Here is an 8037-nt window from a genome sequence, read left to right on the forward strand (position 1 = left end):
AACATCTAAAAATATTCCCGATTCATGTCAAATAATTATTTAAAATTGTCACTGGTTGTCAGTGTCTGACTGACAATATTCTATTCGACTAAGTGCGTTGTATGACAAAGATAGATTTGGACAATATTACCACGGACATTGTGTTCATTTTTTTCGAATCCTGAAAAAACCAATAAATATTTTTGAAAAATCTAAACGCAGAATGAAAGACTAAATTATTACCGAGGGCCGAAAGTCCCTTAGAATAAATAAAAAGTTTATTTTGAATGAGATATTTGAAATTAAAAATAACACTAAATTTTCTCTTAGTTTTTCACCCCTATAACTTATTAAAATAAACATTATATAAGTTCTCAGGGACTTTCGGCCCTCGCTAATAACGTAATCTTTCATTATGCGTTTAAATTTTTAAAAAATACTTGTTTAGTTTTCTCAGGATTCGAAAAAAATGAATCCCCATTTGAATAGCATTGCAGCCGAAAAAACGTACCGATCCTCTTAATTACAATCCTTAATTTTAATCTATTCCTTAATGCAATAATCCAATCCTTACTAATATCCTACTACTGAGTCCATCCCACTCCCTACCTAGATATAGGAATTCTTAGGCATTAAAAACGAAAGACACTCTCTATCATAAGCCAGGAAAGGCAACAGAAGTGGAAAGGAAATATATCTCTCTTGTAAAATAAAAATGTATACCATTTTTATTCAGTTGCAATGCGAAAGCAAAACAATCTTACTTTTTAATTAGAATACGGAGTGCAATCCAGCTCTCTGAATCGCGATTTTCAATTCTTATTGGAATCTCATCGGAGAGAGCGCAGGCTTGTTCTCCATATCCTAAACCTAACTGACCAGCACCGATAGCTTTTCCCACACATTGCAACTGAAACAGATAGGGTAGGTGACTAGCGTCATCAGGGCCCCCGTAAGGGTTACTGGCGCCTGTGTGCAAAAAAGGTTTTTGGCTCCCCTTAAGGCATTTTGGATTATGTTTTTTATTATTTTTTTGAAGGTAGGTAAGTGCTTGAAGTAAACCAACAAACTGAACTTTAGAAGTCATATTTACGAGTATTATAAATATGACTATAATACTCAAGGTAAAATATTGTAAAACCTTCGAATTTTAAAGTACCGCTTGGATTGATATGACATTTTGCTAACATGTCAGAGAAAAAGTGATACTGCCCCGATGTGTGCTTTTGCCCTGAATGTGAGTTTCACCCCTTCCCGGGGGTGAACAAACATATAAAAATTCCGGAATTGAATAAAATGACCAATTATTTTAAACAAATTTTTCTTCTATAAAATTTTTTCACTAAGTCAATACGTTTTAATATTTTTTAAGTTACTTGCGAGTAAATGAAATATATGTCCATTTTTCAATAAAAAAAACACGTTTTTAGACGGATTTTCGCAAATACCTCAAAGTAAATACCAGTACCTATATTTGAAGTCTGCAGACCCAGTAGAAGTAGAGTTGCAGCTGATGAAAAGGAGGTTCTTATAAGTCAAATTACAAATCAAATATTTTAACGTGAAATGCCCAAAAATTCAAGCACTTATCAGGAAACACTCATTATAAATTTTTTAAAGCGTTGAAGAGAAGCTATATTTTTGTTTTTTTTAAGTTTTTTTTTCAACATCAAAAGTAAGTTACGCTCAAAATAATGTTGGTCCTTTTTTTGGTACAAAAAAAGACTGTGTGTGTACTTTGTACGCACGTAAGAAGTTATACTTCTATTATATGATTTCTTAAAAATAAATATACTTTAAACAGTTTGTTTTAATATTTTTTAAAACACGAATTTTGTGCTTACCGCTTTCAAAAAAATTTAAAAAAAAAGTATGGGATTGCTCCGGATTCGAACTCAAGACCTCTCGATCTCTGGCCGAATGCTATACCAAATACGCTACGAGGACTGTGTCTGTATCGGTTCGGACGTACCTAATGACAATTCACGGTAACAAACAGACAAGGTGAAGTATAATAAATATACAATAAAATGTTTTAATAATACTCATCTTACTCCTGAGGAAGACAAATCCAAAGACACAAAAATTATAATAAATATATTTACTAAAAACACTAATATATTCTTTTCACGCCTTTTCTTGCACTGATATATTTATATACTTCGTCTAATTTACTAACCGTTGCACGTCATCCGCCTGTGACGTCGCATGATACCAACACGAAATATTTGGCGGTAGGTATGTTCTTTTTTAGAATCATTTTACCGAGTACACTGGAATTACAGCCACTAGACATATTTTATTATATACGCGTAGAAATAATATTTGAAGATTTCTATTAATGTTAACCTAAAGAAATACACAATAATATGTTTCATTTAATTTGTATAAATGGATTATAAAGCGTTTTTATGAAGCACATTTGTTCGGAACACACTGTAACAGTAATCGGATGAAGGTGACGTTTTAGAATAAATTGGTAACATTTATTTGACAGTTGCGGTGATGACACTTCATATTTGTTTATATTCTTTACTATAAGTATCTGTTCTATTATATTTACTGTTTTTTATTATTTACTTTACTATAAAAAGATCCTCTACTATAAAAATATAAATTTCACCTAATTTTATCACGACTTGGAATAATCGAGATAACTGACAACTTTTTTAGTTGTTATTGTAGACATATACAAAGAAACCTATCGGCTTCTCCCAAGAGTTCGGAGCCGTTTTTTTTAATAATTAAACAATGCAGTGCAAAAACGCTTGCACTGCAAATCTTAAATGATTTTAACTTAATTCTTGTTCTCTATTTCTTAAGTTTTTATTTATTTACATTGAATATTAATTTGTTTTGTTGTAATAATAATCCACGTTTACGATAATTATGTGATCTATTTGATTTAAAATGGATTCAGGATTTTTTTATACTTTGGAAACTATGTCAACTTAGATCTCTGGCGTAGATAATGACGTGCAACGGTAAGTAAATTAGACGGACTGTACATAACTTGAAAGATTTAGCAACTAAACGCCATACTGTCTGTGTGCGCATGCGCGCAGAATTATGAAATTTTACTCTCAATCGCGCCTAAAGAAGTATAACTTCAAAAAAATCGCGAAAAGCACCCGCTGATTTAGGGGGCGATTAGCATCCCAAATGAAATTAATTGTTACCGCTTCACCACAAGTTCCTTTACTTATGTTTTGTTTATATGATTTAAAGTTTCATCGGTTCAAAGTGCTTATCTTTGAAAAGGCTGTAGTTAAAAGGTCCTGAACGCATAACTAATCAGGAGTGTATACAAATTTTAAACAGCCATATCTTAAGCAATTTTTGTCTTACAGGAAAACAAAAAATTCAAAATATTCAGTAAAGCAAAACCTACGTTTTTTTACCGCTTTAGATTTTTTGTACCAGTAAGTTATTTGGAAAAAAGGAATTTTGCAAGATTAAAGAAAAATTACTTTAAAGCCAAACATTTTTAAAAATCAGCACTTTAAACCGATGAATTTACAGATCATAATATAAACAATATATTGTATATAAAGTAAATGGTAAAACGGTAACGATTAATTTCATTTGGAATACTAATTAGTAGTCCTGTCGCCAGGGGGGGTACAACGGCCTCGTTAATTCAGATGGACTTACTCAAGTTTTTTTTATGTATTTTGACCCGAAGAACACGAATTTTTTGGGTAACAGTTGATCCGGATGTCGATAAGATTGTTATAGACCAAGAACTTGAGGAATCAAATAACAGCGATTTTTGGCAAAACAAAACAATATTTTGTATTTTTTGGGCCATTTTAAGTAAAAAATATTTCTACAAGTTTTTTCGTAGGATGCACAGTTTTCGAGATAAACGCGGTTGAACTTTAAAAAAATCGAAAAATTGCAATTTTTGAACCCGAATAACTTTTGATTAAAAAATAAAATAGCAAGTCTGCTTACCGCATTTGAAAGTTTAAGTCAAATTATATCGGTTTTGATTATTTGCATTGGTAAAAATTTATTTTTTTATTGTTTAACAAAGCTATAAACACGTAGGGTTTCCCGTGCTTTTACATGCGTTTTAACGCATGTAACATAGAAATAGTCTTGATTGCACTAGTACCTATTCTACCTACTCGTTCGATTTTAAATGAGAAATCATAGAAACATCACTCACGCACTAGTTGTTTGTAGCTTTGTTTAACAATAACACAATAAATTTTTAGCAATGCAAATAATCAAAACCGACATAATTTGACTTGAACTTTCAAAGGCGCTAAGCAGAATTGCTATTTTATTTTTTAATCAAAAGTTATTCGGGTTTAAAAATTGCAGTTTTTCGATTTTTTGAAAGTTCAACCGCGTTTATCTCGAAAACTGTGCATCCTACTAAAAAACTTGTAGAAATATTTTTTGCTTAAAATGACCCAAAAAATACAAAATATTGTTTTGTTTTGCCAAAAATCGCTGTTATTTGATTCCTCAAGTTCTTGGTCTATAACAATCTTATCGACATCCGGATCAACTGTTACCCAAAAAATTCGTGTTCTACGGGTCAAAATACATAAAAAAAACTTGGGTAAGTCCATCTGAATTAACGAGGCCGTTGTACCCCCCCTGGCGACAGGACTATAGGGGGTGATTTTCACAATTTTGCTTTTACCAAAAAAATGTTGCGTGCTGCTTGTACTTGTTGCTAGAAACTTTTTTAAAAATCAAAACTAAAGCTCTTTTTTAAAACTTTAAAGAAGTTGTAATGAGTTTTCCGAGAAAAGTGCTTAATTTTTTGGATATTTTACGTTTAAATATTTAATTTGAAATTTGGCGAATAAGAACCTACTTTTCATTCGCTACAACTCTGCTTCTATGCAGAGTATTATGGTTATTAGTTCTATGACTTTCTCGATTTGCAGACTTCATATATAGAAATTATTTTTTTCACTTCTTTGTAAGCTATATTATTGCCGAGAGTATTTTTTCGATATCTAAAATAATTAGTTTTAGTGTTATTTGTAAAGAACCGTCTAAAAACAGTTTTTTTTTTGTTGAAAAATGAACATATTTACTCGTAAATAACTCGAAAAGTATTGACTTAGTGAAAATCTCTATAGACCAAGATTTGGTTAGAATTAGTCAGTTTATCCAATTCCGGACTTATTTTGAACTGAACTCATGTTTTTTCACCCCCGAGAATACCCCAGGTATTTTCGTGCGAATTCCCCTGAGAATACCCCTTTTATCCCCACGGCACAATATCACTTATTTTCTTGTTATCTATGTGTATAACAAATGGCATGTCAATATAAGCAGTTCTTTAAAATTCGCAGCAAAAACCGTAAGTAAATAGACTATTATTTGTAGACTAAAATATAAAAATGAAACAAACAGAATGAAGTCATAACAAAATAAATTAATATGCCTGGCTTCTGACATGTTCTCTCAAATGGGAATCGGCAGTAACTGGATGATATACTAATAACATTTTGTATGTGTTTATACTTAATCCTATTTAATTTTTCAATTCTTATTTTAAAATTTATTTTTGTTTTTTGTTTGTTTGTTTTTTGCAATTTTTGACTCAGGATTTTGGCGCCCTTAAAAGATGATGCCCGTGATCATTGCACACTTTGCACATATGGCAGCGGGGGCCCTGAGCGTCATCTGGCAATTGAAAGATGAAGTTTTTCAATCCTAATAGCAACATTAATAATATTGAAAATATTAAAAATATTACTAAAAGATTTTTTAAATTGAAAAACTTATTGGTACACTTTCCTGGTGACACCTCCAAGGCTTCTACAATTTGCAAGCCAAATGGATGTTGCAGTGAAGACAAAGGGAAGGAATTCTACACTATACAATTCACATCCCCGTCTGCAGCTTGGTAAAGTTCCAACGGAAAATGCACCTAGTTACTCTACGGAGTAATACGACTATAAAATAAAAATGTATACCATTTTTATTCAGATCTACATCTCTCTCTTGTGTTAGCTTTCTTTGGCATCACATTTATCTCTGTACATGAACCTTTCTCTGGATTCATATATTATGACGAACCTTTCTCTGAGTTCAGTTACCGCTGAACAAACGCATTTTTTTCTCTCTACGCAATAGTGTAAGACGCTAATGCGATATAGACAAACCGCTAATCCGCTAAAAACAATTAAACCACGTACGAGAAGCAACTGCGTGTGAAACCGGCATATGTGTTTGATGGAGACGCGGATGAACAGTGACCAAACAGTGACCAAACAGTGACTTGGGTAAGGTTTTTATAGACTTGTAATATTGCCTATATGATCATATTCCCTATCTAATCTACCTTAAGGCCATGGGTACATAATTCGCAAATATTTTACGGCTTTCCCTACTTTTTCTGTCTTTACATGGCAAATTACGTGTAGTAAAATTCACACTGGTATGGATATGTAAATATTACTAGAATGTCATTCTACTTGACAATGTCATAATTAACTTAAAGAGATGGCTTTTGAATGTTCTTGGATAACTGTTATTTGTATAATTGCAAATTATTAATTCAGTTAATAAATGTGATAATTTTTTCACTAACAATGTATTCAGTGATTGTAATAATTTATATGTACAACAAAAACTAATACTCAATCGAGAAAAGAGGAAAAACGTGATTTTTAATAATATATTGTTACTATGGAATGCTTACAATTTTGAACATCTTTAACAACAAAATACTTGGATCACAGAATATATCTTGATGTATTCTCTGCTTGGATCTTCCATAAATAATACACAATAAATAACTTTTTATAAAGTTCACGTCTTAAATCAATTATTTATTTTTTTTTATTTAGCTAATGCCTCGACAACTAATGGCCATTGGCATGGTAGGTACGGTAAATTTTTACAGTTAGGTACCTAGTGTCATGTGTAGTATGTGTGTTGAGTAAGTGTCTTGTTACTTTGCAAAGTCGACGTCATTGTCTTTGCAAAGAGACGCTAATTGCATCCGAACGTCTGCGGTCCCTCCGGTGACTACCGATTCCACAAGGACAGAAACTATTTTCATTTATTAATTTATAATAAATGAAAAATTTCTGACCCTGGTGAGATTCAAACTCACGACCTTTCGGATTTTTCGATCCCAAGGTAGGCGCTCTTACCACTGAGCCACAGGGGGGGTAAATTATTTATCAAATACACTTTATAGCAATATTATTTAATCAACAACTCAAAATATTCCCGATTCATGTCAAATATTTAAAATTGTCACTGATTGTTACTGTCTGACTGACAATATGCTGACAATATTCTATTCGACTGAGTGCGTTGTATGACAAAGATAGATTTGGAAAATATTACCACGGACATTGTGTTAATTTTTTTCAAATCCTGAAAAAACCAATAAATATTTTTGAAAAATTTAAGCGCAGAATGAAAGGCTAAATTATTACCGAGGGCCGAAAGTCCCTTAGAATAAATAAAAAGTTTATTTTGAATGAGATATTTGAAATTAAAAATCACACTAAATTTTCTCTTAGTTTTTCACCCCTGTAACTTATTAAAATAAACATTATAGAAGTTCTCAGGCACTTTCGGCCCTCGCTAATAACGTAATCTTTCATTCTGCGTTTAAATTTTACAAAAATACTTATTAGTTTTCTCAGGATTCGAAAAAAATGAATCCCCATTTGAACAGCATTGCAGCCGAAAATACGTACCCATCCTCTTTCCACACAACTGTGAAAATGTTGTTCATACTACTTTAATTGTACACCTTGTATAAGATCGATTAAATTTGATATCTGATGGTCGCGTCCTAGGTTTTAGACCATGTAGAACTTTTGATGAAGAATAACTTTGTTTTCATAAATTGAATAATAATTACATGGACACACTATGTGTATTTGTATGTATGTTCTTCTAACTTCTTGATGGTATACAAACAAAACTGTACTGTAAGTTTATTTTTGTTGGTTGCTTCTTGATGTAATTAATATTAAACTTTTTAGAAAAACCGTGAAGAAGAAACAAAAGAAAAAAACCCCCATAACCGTTCCAGAACCCGAAATCGACGAAGAGCTG

The sequence above is a fragment of the Diabrotica virgifera genome, chromosome 9, assembly GCF_917563875.1.
Source record: "Diabrotica virgifera virgifera chromosome 9, PGI_DIABVI_V3a".
Classification (NCBI taxonomy): Eukaryota; Metazoa; Arthropoda; class Insecta; order Coleoptera; family Chrysomelidae; genus Diabrotica; species Diabrotica virgifera.